We start from the raw sequence: 20,079 nt of genomic DNA, 5'->3' as shown, positions 1-20,079 counted from the left end.
TGCCTAGTTCCGAGGGACAACTCGGGATTCTCCTCGAGGCTTGGCAGGGCAATTGGGACGCCTCTCCAGCTGAGGCGGAAGACCAAGGGTCCCATTCCACGTGCCACAGGAATCCTGGGACTCCTATCAAGTTTCACGAGGAATCAGGCATCGTCTCGTTTGGAGGCACTAATCTCCGTGTACCTCTGGAGTTTTCAAAGGATGTGAGGCCTCCAGTCGCGATGAGGTGGGGAACTAGGTCTTTCTCTGTGGTCTCCACAGGGGATTCAGACATCCTTTCGTCTTGGGGGATGCAAGACGAGCCTGCATTCAAGTCACTGCAGGGATATCCGGCCTTATTTCGAGTCAGGGCATCGCGGTGTCCATTCCACTTGAGGCCGCAAACTCAGGGTCCCTCTCACATACCTAGAGCTGAGAGAAGCCTCCTCTTGAGGTGCTTGTGGTAAGTTGGTATTCCTCTGGAGTCGAAGCCAGGGACTAACCTCTCATCTCGAGTTGATATTTTGTCCACGGAGCTCTTTCGTGTTGCTACAGTGACCTCAGGATCCCTCTAGCCTTAAAAGAGTGTTCTTGGGGTTTCTCTGGAGTGCCATCAAGGAAATCAAGGCTCCTTTCATGTGTGATGTGCAACACGGAATTGCTCTGCACGCAGTGCAGGGGAATCGGGCCTCATCTCGCGGCGAGGGGGAAGTCTCATGGTATTTCTCGAGTTGCGGCGGGAACCTGGGGTATATTCTCGAGTTACGACGGGGATGGCCCTTTCAACCACGTGTTTGTTCAGCGACATCAGGACTCCTTCCTAGCTGCGAGGGACAACTCGGGATTCTCCTCGAGTCTTGGCAGGGCAATTGGGACGCCTCTCCAGCTGAGGCGGGAGACCAAGGGTCCCTTTCCACGTGCCACAGGAATCCTGGGACTCCTATCAAGTTTCACGAGGAGTCAGGCATCCTCTTTTTTGGAGGCACTGATCTCCGCGTACCTCTGGAATTTTCAAAGGATGTGAGGCCTCCGGTCGCGATGAGGTGGGGAACTAGGTCTTTCTCTGTGGTCTCCACAGAGGATTCAGACATCCTTTCGTCTTGGGAGATGCAAGACGAGCCTGCATTCAAGTCACTGCAGGGATATCCGGCCTTATTTCGAGTCAGGACATCGCGGTGTCCATTCCACTTGAGGCCGCAAACTCATGTCCCCTCTCACATACCTAGAGCTGAGAGAAGCCTCCTCTTGAGGTGCTTGTGGTAAGGTGGTATTCCTCTGGAGTCGAAGCCAGGGACTAACCTCTCATCTCGAGTTGATTTTTGGTCCACGGAGCTCTTTTGTGTTGCTACAGTGATGTCAGGATCCCTCTAGCCTTGAAACAGTGTTCTTGGGGTTTCTCTGGTGTGCGACCAAGGAAATCAAGGCTCCTTTCCTTTGTGATGTGCAACACGGAATTGCTCTGCACGCAGTGCAGGGGAATCGGGCCTCATCTCGCGGCGAGGCGGAACTCTCAAGGTATTTCTCGAGTTGCGGCGGGAACCTGGGGTATATTCTCGAGTTACGACAGGGATGGCCCTTTCAACCACGTTTTTGTTCAGCGACGTCAGGACTCCTGCCTAGTCGCGAGGGACAACTCGGGATTCTCCTCGAGGCTTGACAGGGCAATTGGGACGCCTCTCCAGCCGAGGCGGGAGACCAAGGGTCCCTATCCACGTGCACAGGAATCCTGGGACTCCTATCAAGTTTCACGAGGAGTCAGGCATCGTCTCCTTTGGAGGCACTGATCTCCGCGTACCCTTGGAGTTTTCAAAGGATGTGAGGCCTCTGGTCGCGATGAGGTTGGGAACTAGGTCTTTCTCTGTGGTCTCCACAGGGGATTCAGACATCCTTTCGTCTTGGGAGATGCAAGACGAGCCTGCATTCAAGTCACTGCAGGGATATCCGGCCTTATTTCGAGCCAGGGCATCGCGGTGTCCATTCCACTTGAGGCCGCAAACTCAGGGTCCCTCTCACATACCTAGAGCTGAGAGAAGCCTCCTCTTGAGGTGCTTGTGGTAAGGTGGTATTCCTGTGGAGTCGAAGCCGGGGACTAACCTCTCATCTCGAGTTGATTTTTGGTCCACGGAGCTCTTTCATGTGGCTACAGTGACCTCAGGATCCCTCTAGCCTTGAAACAGTGTTCTTGGGGTTTCTCTGGAGTGCCATCAAGGAAATCAAGGCTCCTTTCATGTGTGATGTGCAACACGGAATTGCTCTGCACGCAGTGCAGGGGAATTGGGCCTCATCTCGCGGCGTTGGGAAAGTCTCATGGTTTTTCTCGAGTTGCGGCGGGAACCTGGGGTATATTCTCGAGTTACGACGGGGATGGCCCTTCCACCCACGTGTTTGTTCAGCGACGGCAGGACTTCTGCCTAGTTGTGAGGGACAACTCAGGATTCTCCTCGAGGCTTGGCAGGGCAATTGGGACGCCTCTCCAGCTGAGGCGGGAGACCAAGGGTCCCATTCCACGTGCCACAGGAATCCTGGGACTCCTATCAAGTTTCACGAGGAGTCAGGCATTGTCTCCTTTGGAGGCACTGATCTCCGCGTACCTCTGGAGTTTTCAAAGGATGTTAGGCCTCCGGTCGCGATGAGGTGGGGAACTAGGTCTTTCTCTGTGGTCTCCACAGGGGATTCAGACATCCTTTCGTCTTGGGAGATGCAAGACGAGCCTGCATTCAAGTCACTGCAGGGATATCCGGCCTTATTTCGAGTCAGGGCATCGCAGTGTCCATTCCACTTGAGGCCGCAAACTCAGGGTCCCTCTCACATACCTAGAGCTGAGAGAAGCCTCCTCTTGAGGTGCTTGTGGTAGGGTGGTATTCCTGTGGAGTCGAAGCCGGGGACTAACCTCTCATCTCGAGTTGATTTTTGGTCCACGGAGCTCTTTCATGTGGCTACAGTGACCTCAGGATCCCTCTAGCCTTGAAACAGTGTTCTTGGGGTTTCTCTGGAGTGCCATAAAGGAAATCAAGGCTCCTTTCATGTGTGATGTGCAACACGGAATTGCTCTGCTCGCAGTGCAGGGGAATTGGGCCTCATCTCGCGGCGTTGGGAAAGTCTCATGGTTTTTCTCGAGTTGCGGCGGGAACCTGGGGTATATTCTCGAGTTACGACGGGGATGGCCCTTCCACCCACGTGTTTGTTCAGCGACGGCAGGACTTCTGCCTAGTTGTGAGGGACAACTCGGGATTCTCCTCGAGGCTTGGCAGGGCAATTGGGACGCCTCTCCAGCTGAGGCGGGAGACCAAGGGTCCCATTCCACGTGCCACAGGAATCCTGGGACTCCTATCAAGTTTCACGAGGAGTCAGGCATTGTCTCCTTTGGAGGCACTGATCTCCGCGTACCTCTGGAGTTTTCAAAGGATGTGAGGCCTCCGGTCGCGATGAGGTGGGGAACTAGGTCTTTCTCTGTGGTCTCCACAGGGGATTCAGACATCCTTTCGTCTTGGGAGATGCAAGACGAGCCTGCATTCAAGTCACTGCAGGGATATCCGGCCTTATTTCGAGTCAGGGCATCGCAGTGTCCATTCCACTTGAGGCCGCAAACTCAGGGTCCCTCTCACATACCTAGAGCTGAGAGAAGCCTCCTCTTGAGGTGCTTGTGGTAAAGTGGTATTCCTCTGGAGTCGAAGCCAGGGACTAACCTCTTATCTCGAGTTGATTTTTGGTCCACGGAGCTCTTTCGTGTTTCTACAGTGACCTCAGGATCCCTCTAGCCTTGAAACAGTGTTCTTGGGGTTTCTCTGGAGTGCCATCAAGGAAATCAAGGCTCCTTTCATGTGTGATGTGCAACACGGAATTGCTCTGCACGCAGTGCAGGGGAATCGGGCCTCATCTCGCGGCGAGGGGGAAGTCTCATGGTTTTTCTCGAGTTGCGGCGGGAACCTGGGGTATATTCTCGAGTTACGACGGGGATGGCCCTTCCAACCACGTGTTTGTTCAGCGACAGCAGGACTTCTGCCTAGTTGTGAGGGACAACTCAGGATTCTCCTCGAGGCTTGGCAGGGCAATTGGGACGCCTCTCCAGCTGAGGCGGGAGACCAAGGGTCCCATTCCACGTGCCACAGGAATCCTGGGACTCCTATCAAGTTTCACGAGGAGTCAGGCATTGTCTCCTTTGGAGGCACTGATCTCCGCGTACCTCTGGAGTTTTCAAAGGATGTGAGGCCTCCGGTCGCGATGAGGTGGGGAACTAGGTCTTTCTCTGTGGTCTCCACAGGGGATTCAGACATCCTTTCGTCTTGGGAGATGCAAGACGAGCCTGCATTCAAGTCACTGCAGGGATATCCGGCCTTATTTCGAGTCAGGGCATCGCAGTGTCCATTCCACTTGAGGCCGCAAACTCAGGGTCCCTCCCACATACCTAGAGCTGAGAGAAGCCTCCTCTTGAGGTGCTTGTGGTAAAGTGATATTCCTCTGGAGTCGAAGCCAGGGACTAACCTCTTATCTCGAGTTGATTTTTGGTCCACGGAGCTCTTTTGTGTTGCTACAGTGACCTCAGGATCCCTCTAGCCTTGAAACAGTGTTCTTGGGGTTTCTCTGGAGTGCCATCAAGGAAATCAAGGCTCCTTTCATGTGTGATGTGCAACACGGAATTGCTCTGCACGCAGTGCAGGGGAATCGGGCCTCATCTCGCGGCGAGGGGGAAGTCTCATGGTTTTTCTCGAGTTGCGGCGGGAACCTGGGGTATATTCTCGAGTTACGACGGGGGTGGCCCTTCCACACACGTGTTTGTTCAGCGCCGGCAGGACTCCTGCCTAGTTGCGAGGGACAACTCGGGATTCTCCTCGAGGCTTGGCAGGGCACTTGGAACGTCTCTCCAGCTGAGGCGGGAGACCAAGGGTCCCTTTCCACGTGCCACAGGAATCCTGGGACTCCTATCAAGTTTCTCGAGGAGTCAGGCATCGTCTCCTTTGGAGGCACTGATCTCCGCGTACCTCTGGAGTTTTCAAAGGATGTGAGGCCTCCGGTCGTCATGAGTTGGGCAACTAGGTCTTTCTCTGTGGTCTCCATAGGGGATTCAGACATCCTCTCATCTTGGGAGATGCAACACGAGACTGCATTCAAGTCACTGCAGGGATATCCGGCCTTATTTCGAGTCAGGGCATCGCAGTGTCCATTCCACTTGAGGCCGCAAACTCAGGGCCCCTCTCACATACCTAGAGCTGAGAGAAGCCTCCTCTTGAGGTGCTTGTGGTAAAGTGGTATTCCTCTGGAGTCGAAGCCAGGGACTAACCTCTCATCTCGAGTTGATTTTTGGTCCACGGTGCTCTTTCGTGTTGCTACAGTGACCTCAGGATCCCTCTAGCCTTGAAACAGTGTTCTTGGGGTTTCTCTGGAGTGCCATCAAGGAAATCAAGGCTCCTTTCATGTGTGATGTGCAACACGGAATTGCTCTGCACGCAGTGCAGGGGAATCGGGCCTCATCTCGCGGCGAGGGGGAAGTCTCATGGTTTTTCTCGAGTTGCGGCGGGAACCTGGGGTATACTCTCGAGTTACGACGGGGATGGCCCTTCCACACAAGTGTTTGTTCAGCGACGGCAGGACTCCTGCCTAGTTGCGAGGGACAACTCGGGATTCTCCTCGAGGCTTGGCAGGGCAATTGGGACGCCTCTCCAGCTGAGGAGGGAGAACACGGGTCCCTTTCCACGTGCCACAGGAATCCTGGGACTCCTATCAAGTTTCACGAGGAGTCAGGCATCGTCTCCTTTGGAGGCACTGATCTCCGCGTACCTCTGGAGTTTTCAAAGGATGTGAGGCCTCCGGTCGCGATGAGGTGGGGTACTATGTCATTCTCTGTGGTCTCCACAGGGGATTCAGACATCCTTTCGTCTTGGGAGATGCAAGATGAGCCTGCATTCAAGTCACTGCAGGGATATCCGGCCTTATTTCGAGTCAGGGCATCGCGGTGTCCATTCCACTTGAGGCCGCAAACTCAGGGCCCCTCTCACATACCTAGAGCTGAGAGAAGCCTCCTCTTGAGGTGCTTGTGGTAAGGTGGTATTGCTCTGGAGTCGAAGCCAGGAACTAACCTCTCATCTCGAGTTGATTTTTGGTCCACGGAGCTCTTTCGTGTTGCTACAGTGACCTCAGGATCCCTCTAGCCTTGGAACAGTGTTCTTGGGGTTTCTCTGGAGTGCCATCAAGGAAATCAAGGCTCCTTTCATGTGTGATGTGCAACACGGAATTGCTCTGCACGCAGTGCAGGGGAATCGGGCCTCATCTCGCGGCGAGGGGGAAGTCTCATGGTATTTCTCGAGTTGCGGCGGGAACCTGGGGTATATTCTCGAGTTACGACGGGGATGGACCTTTCAACCACGTGTTTGTTCAGCGACATCAGGACTCCTTCCTAGCTGCGAGGGACAACTCGGGATTCTCCTCGAGTCTTCGCAGGGCAATTGGGACGCCTCTCCAGCTGAGGCGGGAGACCAAGGGTCCCTTTCCACGTGCCACAGGAATCCTGGGACTCCTATCAAGTTTCCCGAGGAGTCAGGCATCCCCTCTTTTTGAGGCACTGATCTCCGCGTACCTCTGGAGTTTTCAAAGGATATAAGGAATCTGGCCGCGATGAGGTGGGGAACTAGGGCTTTCTCTGTGGCCTCCACAGAGGATTCAGACATCCTTTCGTCTTGGGACATGCAAGACGAGCCTGCATTCAAGTCACTGCAGGGATATCCGGCCTTATTTCGCGTCAGGGCATCGCTTTGTCCATTCCACTTGAGGCCACAAACTCAGGGTTCCTCTCACATACCTAGAGCTGAGAGAAGCCTCCTCTTGAGGTGCTTGTGGTAAGGTGGTATTCCTCTGGAGTCGAAGCCAGGGACTAACCTCTCATCTCGAGTTGATTTTTGGTCCACGGAGCTCGTTCGTGTTACTACAGTGACCTCAGGATCCCTCTAGCCTTGAAACAGTGTTCTTGGGGATTCTCTGGAGTGCCAACAAGGAAATCAAGGCTCCTTTCATGTGTGATGTGCAAAACGGAATAGCTCTGCACACAGTGCTGGGGAATCGGGCCTCATCTCGCGGCGAGGGGGAAGTCTCATCGTTTTTCTCGAATTGCGGCGGGAACCTGGGATATATTCTCGAGTTATGACGGGGATGGCCCTTCCACCCACGTGTTTGTTCAGCGACGTCAGGACTCCTGCCTAGTTGCGAGGGACAACTCGGGATTCTCCTCGAGGCTTGGCAGGGCAATTGGGACGCCTCTCCAGCTGAGGCGGGAGACCAGGGGTCCCTTTTCACGTGCCACAGGAATCCTGGGACTCCTATCAAGTTTCACGAGGAGTCAGGCATCGTCTCCTTTGGAGGCACTGATCTCCGCGTACCTCTGGAGTTTTCAAAGGATATAAGGAATCCGGTCGCGATGAGGTGGGGAACTAGGTCTTTCTCTGTGGTCTCCACAGGGGATTCAGACATCCTTTCGTCTTGGGAGATGCAAGACGAGCCTGCATTCAAGTCACTGCAGGGATATCCGGCCTTATTTCGAGTCAGGGCATCGCGGTGTCCATTCCACTTGAGGCCGCAAACTCAGGGCCCCTCTCACATACCTAGAGCTGAGAGAAGCCTCCTCTTGAGGTGCTTGTGGTAAGGTGGTATTCCTCTGGAGTCGAAGCCAGGGACTAACCTCTCATCTCGAGTTGATTTTTGGTCCACAGAGCTCTTTCGTGTTGCTACAGTGACGTCAGGATCCCTCTAGCCTTGAAACAGTGTTCTCGGGGTTTCTCTGGTGTGCCACCAAGGAAATCAAGGCTCCTTTCATGTGTGATGTGCAACACGGAATTGCTCTGCACGCAGTGCAGGGGAATCGGGCCTCATCTCGCGGCGAGGCGGAAGTCTCATGGTATTTCTCGAGTTGCGGCGGGAACCTGGGGTATATTCTCGAGTTACGACGGGGATGGCCCTTTCAACCACGTGTTTGTTCACTGACGTCAGGACTCCTGCCTAGTTGCGAGGGACAACTCGGGATTCTCCTCGAGGCTTGGCAGGGCAATTGGGACGCCTCTCCAGCTGAGGCGGGAGACCAGGGATCCCTTTCCACGTGCCACAGGAATCCTGGGACTCCTATCAAGTTTCCCGAGGAGTCAGGCATCCTCTCTTTTGGAGGCACTGATCTCCGCGTACCTCTGGAGTTTTCAAAGGATGTGAGGCCTCCGGTCGCGATGAGGTGGGGAACTAGGTCTTTCTCTGTGGTCTCCACAGGGGATTCAGACATCCTTTCATCTTGGGAGATGCAAGACGAGCCTGCATTCAAGTCACTGCAGGGATATCCGGCCTTATTTCGAGTCAGGGCATCGCAGTGTCCATTCCACTTGAGGCCGCAAACTCAGGGCCCCTCTCACATACCTAGAGCTGAGAGAAGCCTCCTCTTGAGGTTCTTGTGGTAAAGTGGTATTCCTCTGGAGTCGAAGCCAGGGACTAACCTCTCATCTCGAGTTGATTTTTGGTCCACGGTGCTCTTTCGTGTTGCTACAGTGACCTCAGGATCCCTCTAGCCTTGAAACAGTGTTCTTGGGGATTCTCTGGAGTGCCAACAAGGAAATCAAGGCTCCTTTCATGTGTGATGTGCAAAACGGAATAGCTCTGCACACAGTGCTGGGGAATCGGGCCTCATCTCGCGGCGAGGGGGAAGTCTCATCGTTTTTCTCGAATTGCGGCGGGAACCTGGGATATATTCTCGAGTTATGACGGGGATGGCCCTTCCACCCACGTGTTTGTTCAGCGACGTCAGGACTCCTGCCTAGTTGCGAGGGACAACTCGGGATTCTCCTCGAGGCTTGGCAGGGCAATTGGGACGCCTCTCCAGCTGAGGCGGGAGACCAGGGGTCCCTTTTCATGTGCCACAGGAATCCTGGGACTCCTATCAAGTTTCACGAGGAGTCAGGCATCGTCTCCTTTGGAGGCACTGATCTCCGCGTACCTCTGGAGTTTTCAAAGGATATAAGGAATCCGGTCGCGATGAGGTGGGGAACTAGGTCTTTCTCTGTGGTCTCCACAGGGGATTCAGACATCCTTTCGTCTTGGGAGATGCAAGACGAGCCTGCATTCAAGTCACTGCAGGGATATCCGGCCTTATTTCGAGTCAGGGCATCGCGGTGTCCATTCCACTTGAGGCCGCAAACTCAGGGCCCCTCTCACATACCTAGAGCTGAGAGAAGCCTCCTCTTGAGGTGCTTGTGGTAAGGTGGTATTCCTCTGGAGTCGAAGCCAGGGACTAACCTCTCATCTCGAGTTGATTTTTGGTCCACAGAGCTCTTTCGTGTTGCTACAGTGACGTCAGGATCCCTCTAGCCTTGAAACAGTGTTCTCGGGGTTTCTCTGGTGTGCCACCAAGGAAATCAAGGCTCCTTTCATGTGTGATGTGCAACACGGAATTGCTCTGCACGCAGTGCAGGGGAATCGGGCCTCATCTCGCGGCGAGGCGGAAGTCTCATAGTATTTCTCGAGTTGCGGCGGGAACCTGGGGTATATTCTCGAGTTACGACGGGGATGGCCCTTTCAACCACGTGTTTGTTCACTGACGTCAGGACTCCTGCCTAGTTGCGAGGGACAACTCGGGATTCTCCTCGAGGCTTGGCAGGGCAATTGGGACGCCTCTCCAGCTGAGGCGGGAGACCAGGGATCCCTTTCCACGTGCCACAGGAATCCTGGGACTCCTATCAAGTTTCCCGAGGAGTCAGGCATCCTCTCTTTTGGAGGCACTGATCTCCGCGTACCTCTGGAGTTTTCAAAGGATGTGAGGCCTCCGGTCGCGATGAGGTGGGGAACTAGGTCTTTCTCTGTGGTCTCCACAGGGGATTCAGACATCCTTTCATCTTGGGAGATGCAAGACGAGCCTGCATTCAAGTCACTGCAGGGATATCCGGCCTTATTTCGAGTCAGGGCATCGCAGTGTCCATTCCACTTGAGGCCGCAAACTCAGGGCCCCTCTCACATACCTAGAGCTGAGAGAAGCCTCCTCTTGAGGTTCTTGTGGTAAAGTGGTATTCCTCTGGAGTCGAAGCCAGGGACTAACCTCTCATCTCGAGTTGATTTTTGGTCCACGGTGCTCTTTCGTGTTGCTACAGTGACCTCAGGATCCCTCTAGCCTTGAAACAGTGTTCTTGGGGTTTCTCTGGAGTGCCATCAAGGAAATCAAGGCTCCTTTCATGTGTGATGTGCAACACGGAATTGCTCTGCACGCAGTGCAGGGGAATCGGGCCTCATCTCACGGCGAGGGGGAAGTCTCATGGTTTTTCTCGAGTTGCGGCGGGAACCTGGGGTATATTCTCGAGTTACGACGGGGATGGCCCTTCCACACACGTGATTGTTCAGCGACGGCAGGACTCCTGCCTAGTTGCGAGGGACAACTCGGGATTCTCCTCGAGGCTTGGCAGGGCAATTGGGACGCCTCTCCAGCTGAGGAGGGAGAACACGGGTCCCTTTCCACGTGCCACAGGAATCCTGGGACTCCTATCAAGTTTCACGAGGAGTCAGGCATCGTCTCCTTTGGAGGCACTGATCTCCGCGTACCTCTGGAGTTTTCAAAGGATGTGAGGCCTCCGGTCGCGATGAGGTGGGGTACTATGTCATTCTCTGTGGTCTCCACAGGGGATTCAGACATCCTTTCGTCTTGGGAGATGCAAGACGAGCCTGCATTCAAGTCACTGCAGGGATATCCGGCCTTATTTCGAGTCAGGGCATCGCGGTGTCCATTCCACTTGAGGCCGCAAACTCAGGGCCCCTCTCACATACCTAGAGCTGAGAGAAGCCTCCTCTTGAGGTGCTTGTGGTAAGGTGGTATTGCTCTGGAGTCGAAGCCAGGAACTAACCTCTCATCTCGAGTTGATTTTTGGTCCACGGAGCTCTTTCGTGTTGCTACAGTGACCTCAGGATCCCTCTAGCCTTGGAACAGTGTTCTTGGGGTTTCTCTGGAGTGCCATCAAGGAAATCAAGGCTCCTTTCATGTGTGATGTGCAACACGGAATTGCTCTGCACGCAGTGCAGGGGAATCGGGCCTCATCTCGCGGCGAGGGGGAAGTCTCATGGTATTTCTCGAGTTGCGGCGGGAACCTGGGGTATATTCTCGAGTTACGACGGGGATGGACCTTTCAACCACGTGTTTGTTCAGCGACATCAGGACTCCTTCCTAGCTGCGAGGGACAACTCGGGATTCTCCTCGAGTCTTCGCAGGGCAATTGGGACGCCTCTCCAGCTGAGGCGGGAGACCAAGGGTCCCTTTCCACGTGCCACAGGAATCCTGGGACTCCTATCAAGTTTCCCGAGGAGTCAGGCATCCTCTCTTTTTGAGGCACTGATCTCCGCGTACCTGTGGAGTTTTCAAAGGATATAAGGAATCTGGCCGCGATGAGGTGGGGAACTAGGTCTTTCTCTGTGGCCTCCACAGGGGATTCAGACATCCTTTCGTCTTGGGACATGCAAGACGAGCCTGCATTCAAGTCACTGCAGGGATATCCGGCCTTATTTCGCGTCAGGGCATCGCTTTGTCCATTCCACTTGAGGCCACAAACTCAGGGTTCCTCTCACATACCTAGAGCTGACAGAAGCCTCCTCTTGAGGTGCTTGTGGTAAGGTGGTATTCCTCTGGAGTCGAAGCCAGGGACTAACCTCTCATCTCGAGTTGATTTTTGGTCCACGGAGCTCGTTCGTGTTGCTACAGTGACCTCAGGATCGCTCTAGCCTTGAAACAGTGTTCTTGGGGATTCTCTGGAGTGCCAACAAGGAAATCAAGGCTCCTTTCATGTGTGATGTGCAAAACGGAATTGCTCTGCACACAGTGCTGGGGAATCGGGCCTCATCTCGCGGCGAGGGGGAAGTCTCATCGTTTTTCTCGAATTCCGGCGGGAACCTGGGATATATTCTCGAGTTATGACGGGGATGGCCCTTCCACCCACGTGTTTGTTCAGCGACGTCAGGACTCCTGCCTAGTTGCGAGGGACAACTCGGGATTCTCCTCGAGGCTTGGCAGGGCAATTGGGACGCCTCTCCAGCTGAGGCGGGAGACCAGGGATCCCTTTCCACGTGCCACAGGAATCCTGGGACTCCTATCAAGTTTCCCGAGGAGTCAGGCATCGTCTCCTTTGGAGGCACTGATCTCCGCGTCCCTCTGGAGTTTTCAAAGGATGTGAGGCCTCCGGTCGCGATGAGGTGGGGAACTAGGTCTTTCTCTGTGGTCTCCACAGGGGATTCAGACATCCTTTCATCTTGGGAGATGCAAGACGAGCCTGCATTCAAGTCACTGCAGGGATATCCGGCCTTATTTCGAGTCAGGGCATCGCGGTGTCCATTCCACTTGAGGCCGCAAACTCAGGGTCCCTCTCACATACCTAGAGCTGAGAGAAGCCTCCTCTTGAGGTGCTTGTGGTAAGGTGGTATTCCTCTGGAGTCAAAGCCAGGGACTAACCTCTCATCTCGAGTTGATTTTTGGTCCGCGGAGCTCTTTTGTGTTACTACAGTGATGTCAGGATCCCTCTAGCCTTGAAACAGTGTTCTTGGGGTTTCTCTGGTGTGCCACCAAGGAAATCAAGGCTCCTTTCCTGTGTGATGTGCAACACGAATTGCTCTGCACGCAGTGCAGGGGAATCGGGCCTCATCTCGCGGCGAGGTGGAACTCTCAAGGTATTTCTCGAGTTGCGGCGGGAACCTGGGGTATATTCTCGAGTTACGACGGGGATGGCCCTTTCAACCACGTGTTTGTTCAGCGACGTCAGGACTCCTGCCTAGTCGCGAGGGACAACTCGGGATTCTCCTCGAGGCTTGACAGGGCAATTGGGACGCCTCTCCAGCCGAGGCGGGAGACCAAGGGTCCCTATCCACGTGCACAGGAATCCTGGGACTCCTATCAAGTTTCACGAGGTGTCAGGCATCGTCTCCTTTGGAGGCACTGATCTCCGCGTACCCTTGGAGTTTTCAAAGGATGTGAGGCCTCCGGTCGCGATGAGGTGGGGAACTAGGTCTTTCTCTGTGGTCTCCACAGGGGATTCAGACATCCTTTCATCTTGGGAGATGCAAGACGAGCCTGCATTCAAGTCACTGCAGGGATATCCGGCCTTATTTCGAGCCAGGGCATCGCGGTGTCCATTCCACTTGAGGCCGCAAACTCAGGGTCCCTCTCACATACCTAGAACTGAGAGAAGCCTCCTCTTGAGGTGCTTGTGGTAAGGTGGTATTCCTCTGGAGTCGAAGCCAGGGACTAACCTCTCATCTCGAGTTGATTTTTGGTCCACGGAGCTCTTTCATGTGGCTACAGTGACCTCAGGATCCCTCTAGCCTTGAAACAGTGTTCTTGGGGTTTCTCTGGAGTGCCATCAAGGAAATCAAGGCTCCTTTCATGTGTGATGTGCAACACGGAATTGCTCTGCACGCAGTGCAGGGGAATTGGGCCTCATCTCGCGGCGTTGGGAAAGTCTCATGGTTTTTCTCGAGTTGCGGCGGGAACCTGGGGTATATTCTCGAGTTACGACGGGGATGGCCCTTCCACCCACGTGTTTGTTCAGCGACGGCAGGACTTCTGCCTAGTTGTGAGGGACAACTCAGGATTCTCCTCGAGGCTTGGCAGGGCAATTGGGACGCCTCTCCAGCTGAGGCGGGAGACCAAGGGTCCCATTCCACGTGCCACAGGAATCCTGGGACTCCTATCAAGTTTCACGAGGAGTCAGGCATTGTCTCCTTTGGAGGCACTGATCTCCGCGTACCTCTGGAGTTTTCAAAGGATGTGAGGCCTCCGGTCGCGATGAGGTGGGGAACTAGGTCTTTCTCTGTGGTCTCCACAGGGGATTCAGACATCCTTTCGTCTTGGGAGATGCAAGACGAGCCTGCATTCAAGTCACTGCAGGGATATCCGGCCTTATTTCGAGTCAGGGCATCGCAGTGTCCATTCCACTTGAGGCCGCAAACTCAGGGTCCCTCTCACATACCTAGAGCTGAGAGAAGCCTCCTCTTGAGGTGCTTGTGGTAAAGTGGTATTCCTCTGGAGTCGAAGCCAGGGACTAACCTCTTATCTCGAGTTGATTTTTGGTCCACGGAGCTCTTTCGTGTTTCTACAGTGACCTCAGGATCCCTCTAGCCTTGAAACAGTGTTCTTGGGGTTTCTCTGGAGTGCCATCAAGGAAATCAAGGCTCCTTTCATGTGTGATGTGCAACACGGAATTGCTCTGCACGCAGTGCAGGGGAATCGGGCCTCATCTCGCGGCGAGGGGGAAGTCTCATGGTTTTTCTCGAGTTGCGGCGGGAACCTGGGGTATATTCTCGAGTTACGACGGGGATGGCCCTTCCACCCACGTGTTTGTTCAGCGACGGCAGGACTCCTGCCTAGTTGTGAGGGAATACTCAGGATTCTCCTCGAGGCTTGGCAGGGCAATTGGGACGCCTCTCCAGCTGAGGCGGGAGACCAAGGGTCCCATTCCACGTGCCACAGGAATCCTGGGACTCCTATCAAGTTTCACGAGGAGTCAGGCATTGTCTCCTTTGGAGGCACTGATCTCCGCGTACCTCTGGAGTTTTCAAAGGATGTGAGGCCTCCGGTCGCGATGAGGTGGGGAACTAGGTCTTTCTCTGTGGTCTCCACAGGGGATTCAGACATCCTTTCGTCTTGGGAGATGCAAGACGAGCCTGCATTTAAGTCACTGCAGGGATATCCGGCCTTATTTCGAGTCAGGGCATCGCAGTGTCCATTCCACTTGAGGCCGCAAACTCAGGGTCCCTCTCACATACCTAGAGCTGAGAGAAGCCTCCTCTTGAGGTGCTTGTGGTAAAGTGGTATTCCTCTGGAGTCGAAGCCAGGGACTAACCTCTTATCTCGAGTTGATTTTTGGTCCACGGAGCTCTTTCGTGTTTCTACAGTGACCTCAGGATCCCTCTAGCCTTGAAACAGTGTTCTTGGGGTTTCTCTGGAGTGCCATCAAGGAAATCAAGGCTCCTTTCATGTGTGATGTGCAACACGGAATTGCTCTGCACGCAGTGCAGGGGAATCGGGCCTCATCTCGCGGCGAGGGGGAAGTCTCATGGTTTTTCTCGAGTTGCGGCGGGAACCTGGGGTATATTCTCGAGTTACGACGGGGATGGCCCTTCCACACACGTGATTGTTCAGCGACGGCAGGACTCCTGCCTAGTTGCGAGGGACAACTCAGGATTCTCCTCGAGGCTTGGCAGGGCAATTGGGACGCCTCTCCAGCTGAGGAGGGAGAACACGGGTCCCTTTCCACGTGCCACAGGAATCCTGGGACTCCTATCAAGTTTCACGAGGAGTCAGGCATCGTCTCCTTTGGAGGCACTGATCTCCGCGTACCTCTGGAGTTTTCAAAGGATGTGAGGCCTCCGGTCGCGATGAGGTGGGGTACTATGTCATTCTCTGTGGTCTCCACAGGGGATTCAGACATCCTTTCGTCTTGGGAGATGCAAGACGAGCCTGCATTCAAGTCACTGCAGGGATATCCGGCCTTATTTCGAGTCAGGGCATCGCGGTGTCCATTCCACTTGAGGCCGCAAACTCAGGGCCCCTCTCACATACCTAGAGCTGAGAGAAGCCTCCTCTTGAGGTGCTTGTGGTAAGGTGGTATTGCTCTGGAGTCGAAGCCAGGAACTAACCTCTCATCTCGAGTTGATTTTTGGTCCACGGAGCTCTTTCGTGTTGCTACAGTGACCTCAGGATCCCTCTAGCCTTGGAACAGTGTTCTTGGGGTTTCTCTGGAGTGCCATCAAGGAAATCAAGGCTCCTTTCATGTGTGATGTGCAACACGGAATTGCTCTGCACGCAGTGCAGGGGAATCGGGCCTCATCTCGCGGCGAGGGGGAAGTCTCATGGTATTTCTCGAGTTGCGGCGGGAACCTGGGGTATATTCTCGAGTTACGACGGGGATGGACCTTTCAACCACGTGTTTGTTCAGCGACATCAGGACTCCTTCCTAGCTGCGAGGGACAACTCGGGATTCTCCTCGAGTCTTCGCAGGGCAATTGGGACGCCTCTCCAGCTGAGGCGGGAGACCAAGGGTCCCTTTCCACGTGCCACAGGAATCCTGGGACTCCTATCAAGTTTCCCGAGGAGTCAGGCATCCTCTCTTTTTGAGGCACTGATCTCCGCGTACCTGTGGAGTTTTCAAAGGATATAAGGAATCTGGCCGCGATGAGGTGGGGAACTAGGTCTTTCTCTGTGGCCTCCACAGGGGATTCAGACATCCTTTCGTCTTGGGACATGCAAGACGAGCCTGCATTCAAGTCACTGCAGGGATATCCGGCCTTATTTCGCGTCAGGGCATCGCTTTGTCCATTCCACTTGAGGCCACAAACTCAGGGTTCCTCTCACATACCTAGAGCTGACAGAAGCCTCCTCTTGAGGTGCTTGTGGTAAGGTGGTATTCCTCTGGAGTCGAAGCCAGGGACTAACCTCTCATCTCGAGTTGATTTTTGGTCCACGGAGCTCGTTCGTGTTGCTACAGTGACCTCAGGATCGCTCTAGCCTTGAAACAGTGTTCTTGGGGATTCTCTGGAGTGCCAACAAGGAAATCAAGGCTCCTTTCATGTGTGATGTGCAAAACGGAATTGCTCTGCACACAGTGCTGGGGAATCGGGCCTCATCTCGCGGCGAGGGGGAAGTCTCATCGTTTTTCTCGAATTCCGGCGGGAACCTGGGATATATTCTCGAGTTATGACGGGGATGGCCCTTCCACCCACGTGTTTGTTCAGCGACGTCAGGACTCCTGCCTAGTTGCGAGGGACAACTCGGGATTCTCCTCGAGGCTTGGCAGGGCAATTGGGACGCCTCTCCAGCTGAGGCGGGAGACCAGGGATCCCTTTCCACGTGCCACAGGAATCCTGGGACTCCTATCAAGTTTCCCGAGGAGTCAGGCATCCTCTCTTTTGGAGGCACTGATCTCCGCGTACCTCTGGAGTTTTCAAAGGATGTGAGGCCTCCGGTCGCGATGAGGTGGGGAACTAGGTCTTTCTCTGTGGTCTCCACAGGGGATTCAGACATCCTTTCGTCTTGGGAGATGCAAGACGAGCCTGCATTCAAGTCACTGCAGGGATATCCGGCCTTATTTCGAGCCAGGGCATCGCGGTGTCCATTCCACTTGAGGCCGCAAACTCAGGGCCCCTCTCACATAACTAGAGCTGAGAGAAGCCTCCTCTTGAGGTGCTTGTGGTAAGGTGGTATTCCTGTGGAGTCGAAGCCAGGGACTAACCTCTCATCTCGAGTTGATTTTTGGTCCACGGAGCTCTTTCGTGTTGCTACAGTGACCTCAGGATCCCTCTAGCCTTGAAACAGTGTTCTTGGGGTTTCTCTGGAGTGCCATCAAGGAAATCAAGGCTCCTTTCATGTGTGATGTGCAACACGGAATTGCTCTGCACGCAGTGCAGGGGAATCGGGCCTCATCTCACGGCGAGGGGGAAGTCTCATGGTTTTTCTCGAGTTGCGGCGGGAACCTGGTGTATATTCTCGAGTTACAACGGGGAAGGCCCTTTCAACCACGTGTTTGTTCAGCGACGTCAGGACTCCTGCCTAGTTGCGAGGGACAACTCGGAATTCTCCTCGAGGCTTTTCAGGGCAATTGGGACGCCTCTCCAGCTGAGGCGGGAGACCAAGGGTCCCTTTCCACGTGCACAGGAATCCTGGGACTCCTATCAAGTTTCAGGAGGAGTCAGGCATCGTCTCCTTTGGAGGCACTGATCTCCGCGTCCCTCTGGAGTTTTCAAAGGATGTGAGGCCTCCGGTCGCGATGAGGTGGGGAACTAGGTCTTTCTCTGTGGTCTCCACAGGGGATTCAGACATCCTTTCATCTTGGGAGATGCAAGACGAGCCTGCATTCAAGTCACTGCAGGGATATCCGGCCTTATTTCGAGTCAGGGCATCGCGGTGTCCATTCCACTTGAGGCCGCAAACTCAGGGTCCCTCTCACATACCTAGAGCTGAGAGAAGCCTCCTCTTGAGGTGCTTGTGGTAAGGTGGTATTCCTCTGGAGTCGAAGCCAGGGACTAACCTCTCATCTCGAGTTGATTTTTGGTCCACGGAGCTCTTTTGTGTTACTACAGTGATGTCAGGATCCCTCTAGCCTTGAAACAGTGTTCTTGGGGTTTCTCTGGTGTGCCACCAAGGAAATCAAGGCTCCTTTCCTGTGTGATGTGCAACACGAATTGCTCTGCACGCAGTGCAGGGGAATCGGGCCTCATCTCGCGGCGAGGTGGAACTCTCAAGGTATTTCTCGAGTTGCGGCGGGAACCTGGGGTATATTCTCGAGTTACGACGGGGATGGCCCTTTCAACCACGTGTTTGTTCAGCGACGTCAGGACTCCTGCCTAGTCGCGAGGGACAACTCGGGATTCTCCTCGAGGCTTGACAGGGCAATTGGGACGCCTCTCCAGCCGAGGCGGGAGACCAAGGGTCCCTATCCACGTGCACAGGAATCCTGGGACTCCTATCAAGTTTCACGAGGTGTCAGGCATCGTCTCCTTTGGAGGCACTGATCTCCGCGTACCCTTGGAGTTTTCAAAGGATGTGAGGCCTCCGGTCGCGATGAGGTGGGGAACTAGGTCTTTCTCTGTGGTCTCCACAGGGGATTCAGACATCCTTTCATCTTGGGAGATGCAAGACGAGCCTGCATTCAAGTCACTGCAGGGATATCCGGCCTTATTTCGAGCCAGGGCATCGCGGTGTCCATTCCACTTGAGGCCGCAAACTCAGGGTCCCTCTCACATACCTAGAACTGAGAGAAGCCTCCTCTTGAGGTGCTTGTGGTAAGGTGGTATTCCTCTGGAGTCGAAGCCAGGGACTAACCTCTCATCTCGAGTTGATTTTTGGTCCACGGAGCTCTTTCATGTGGCTACAGTGACCTCAGGATCCCTCTAGCCTTGAAACAGTGTTCTTGGGGTTTCTCTGGAGTGCCATCAAGGAAATCAAGGCTCCTTTCATGTGTGATGTGCAACACGGAATTGCTCTGCACGCAGTGCAGGGGAATTGGGCCTCATCTCGCGGCGTTGGGAAAGTCTCATGGTTTTTCTCGAGTTGCGGCGGGAACCTGGGGTATATTCTCGAGTTACGACGGGGATGGCCCTTCCACCCACGTGTTTGTTCAGCGACGGCAGGACTTCTGCCTAGTTGTGAGGGACAACTCAGGATTCTCCTCGAGGCTTGGCAGGGCAATTGGGACGCCTCTCCAGCTGAGGCGGGAGACCAAGGGTCCCATTCCACGTGCCACAGGAATCCTGGGACTCCTATCAAGTTTCACGAGGAGTCAGGCATTGTCTCCTTTGGAGGCACTGATCTCCGCGTACCTCTGGAGTTTTCAAAGGATGTGAGGCCTCCGGTCGCGATGAGGTGGGGAACTAGGTCTTTCTCTGTGGTCTCCACAGGGGATTCAGACATCCTTTCGTCTTGGGAGATGCAAGACGAGCCTGCATTCAAGTCACTGCAGGGATATCCGGCCTTATTTCGAGTCAGGGCATCGCAGTGTCCATTCCACTTGAGGCCGCAAACTCAGGGTCCCTCTCACATACGTAGAGCTGAGAGAAGCCTCCTCTTGAGGTGCTTGTGGTAAAGTGGTATTCCTCTGGAGTCGAAGCCAGGGACTAACCTCTTATCTCGAGTTGATTTTTGGTCCACGGAGCTCTTTCGTGTTTCTACAGTGACCTCAGGATCCCTCTAGCCTTGAAACAGTGTTCTTGGGGTTTCTCTGGAGTGCCATCAAGGAAATCAAGGCTCCTTTCATGTGTGATGTGCAACACGGAATTGCTCTGCACGCAGTGCAGGGGAATCGGGCCTCATCTCGCGGCGAGGGGGAAGTCTCATGGTTTTTCTCGAGTTGCGGCGGGAACCTGGGGTATATTCTCGAGTTACGACGGGGATGGCCCTTCCACCCACGTGTTTGTTCAGCGACGGCAGGACTCCTGCCTAGTTGTGAGGGAATACTCAGGATTCTCCTCGAGGCTTGGCAGGGCAATTGGGACGCCTCTCCAGCTGAGGCGGGAGACCAAGGGTCCCATTCCACGTGCCACAGGAATCCTGGGACTCCTATCAAGTTTCACGAGGAGTCAGGCATTGTCTCCTTTGGAGGCACTGATCTCCGCGTACCT

This window comes from Cervus elaphus, chromosome X (genome assembly GCF_910594005.1).
Source record: "Cervus elaphus chromosome X, mCerEla1.1, whole genome shotgun sequence".
NCBI classification, from domain to species: Eukaryota; Metazoa; Chordata; class Mammalia; order Artiodactyla; family Cervidae; genus Cervus; species Cervus elaphus.
Note: the sequence above shows the minus strand (reverse complement) of the source record.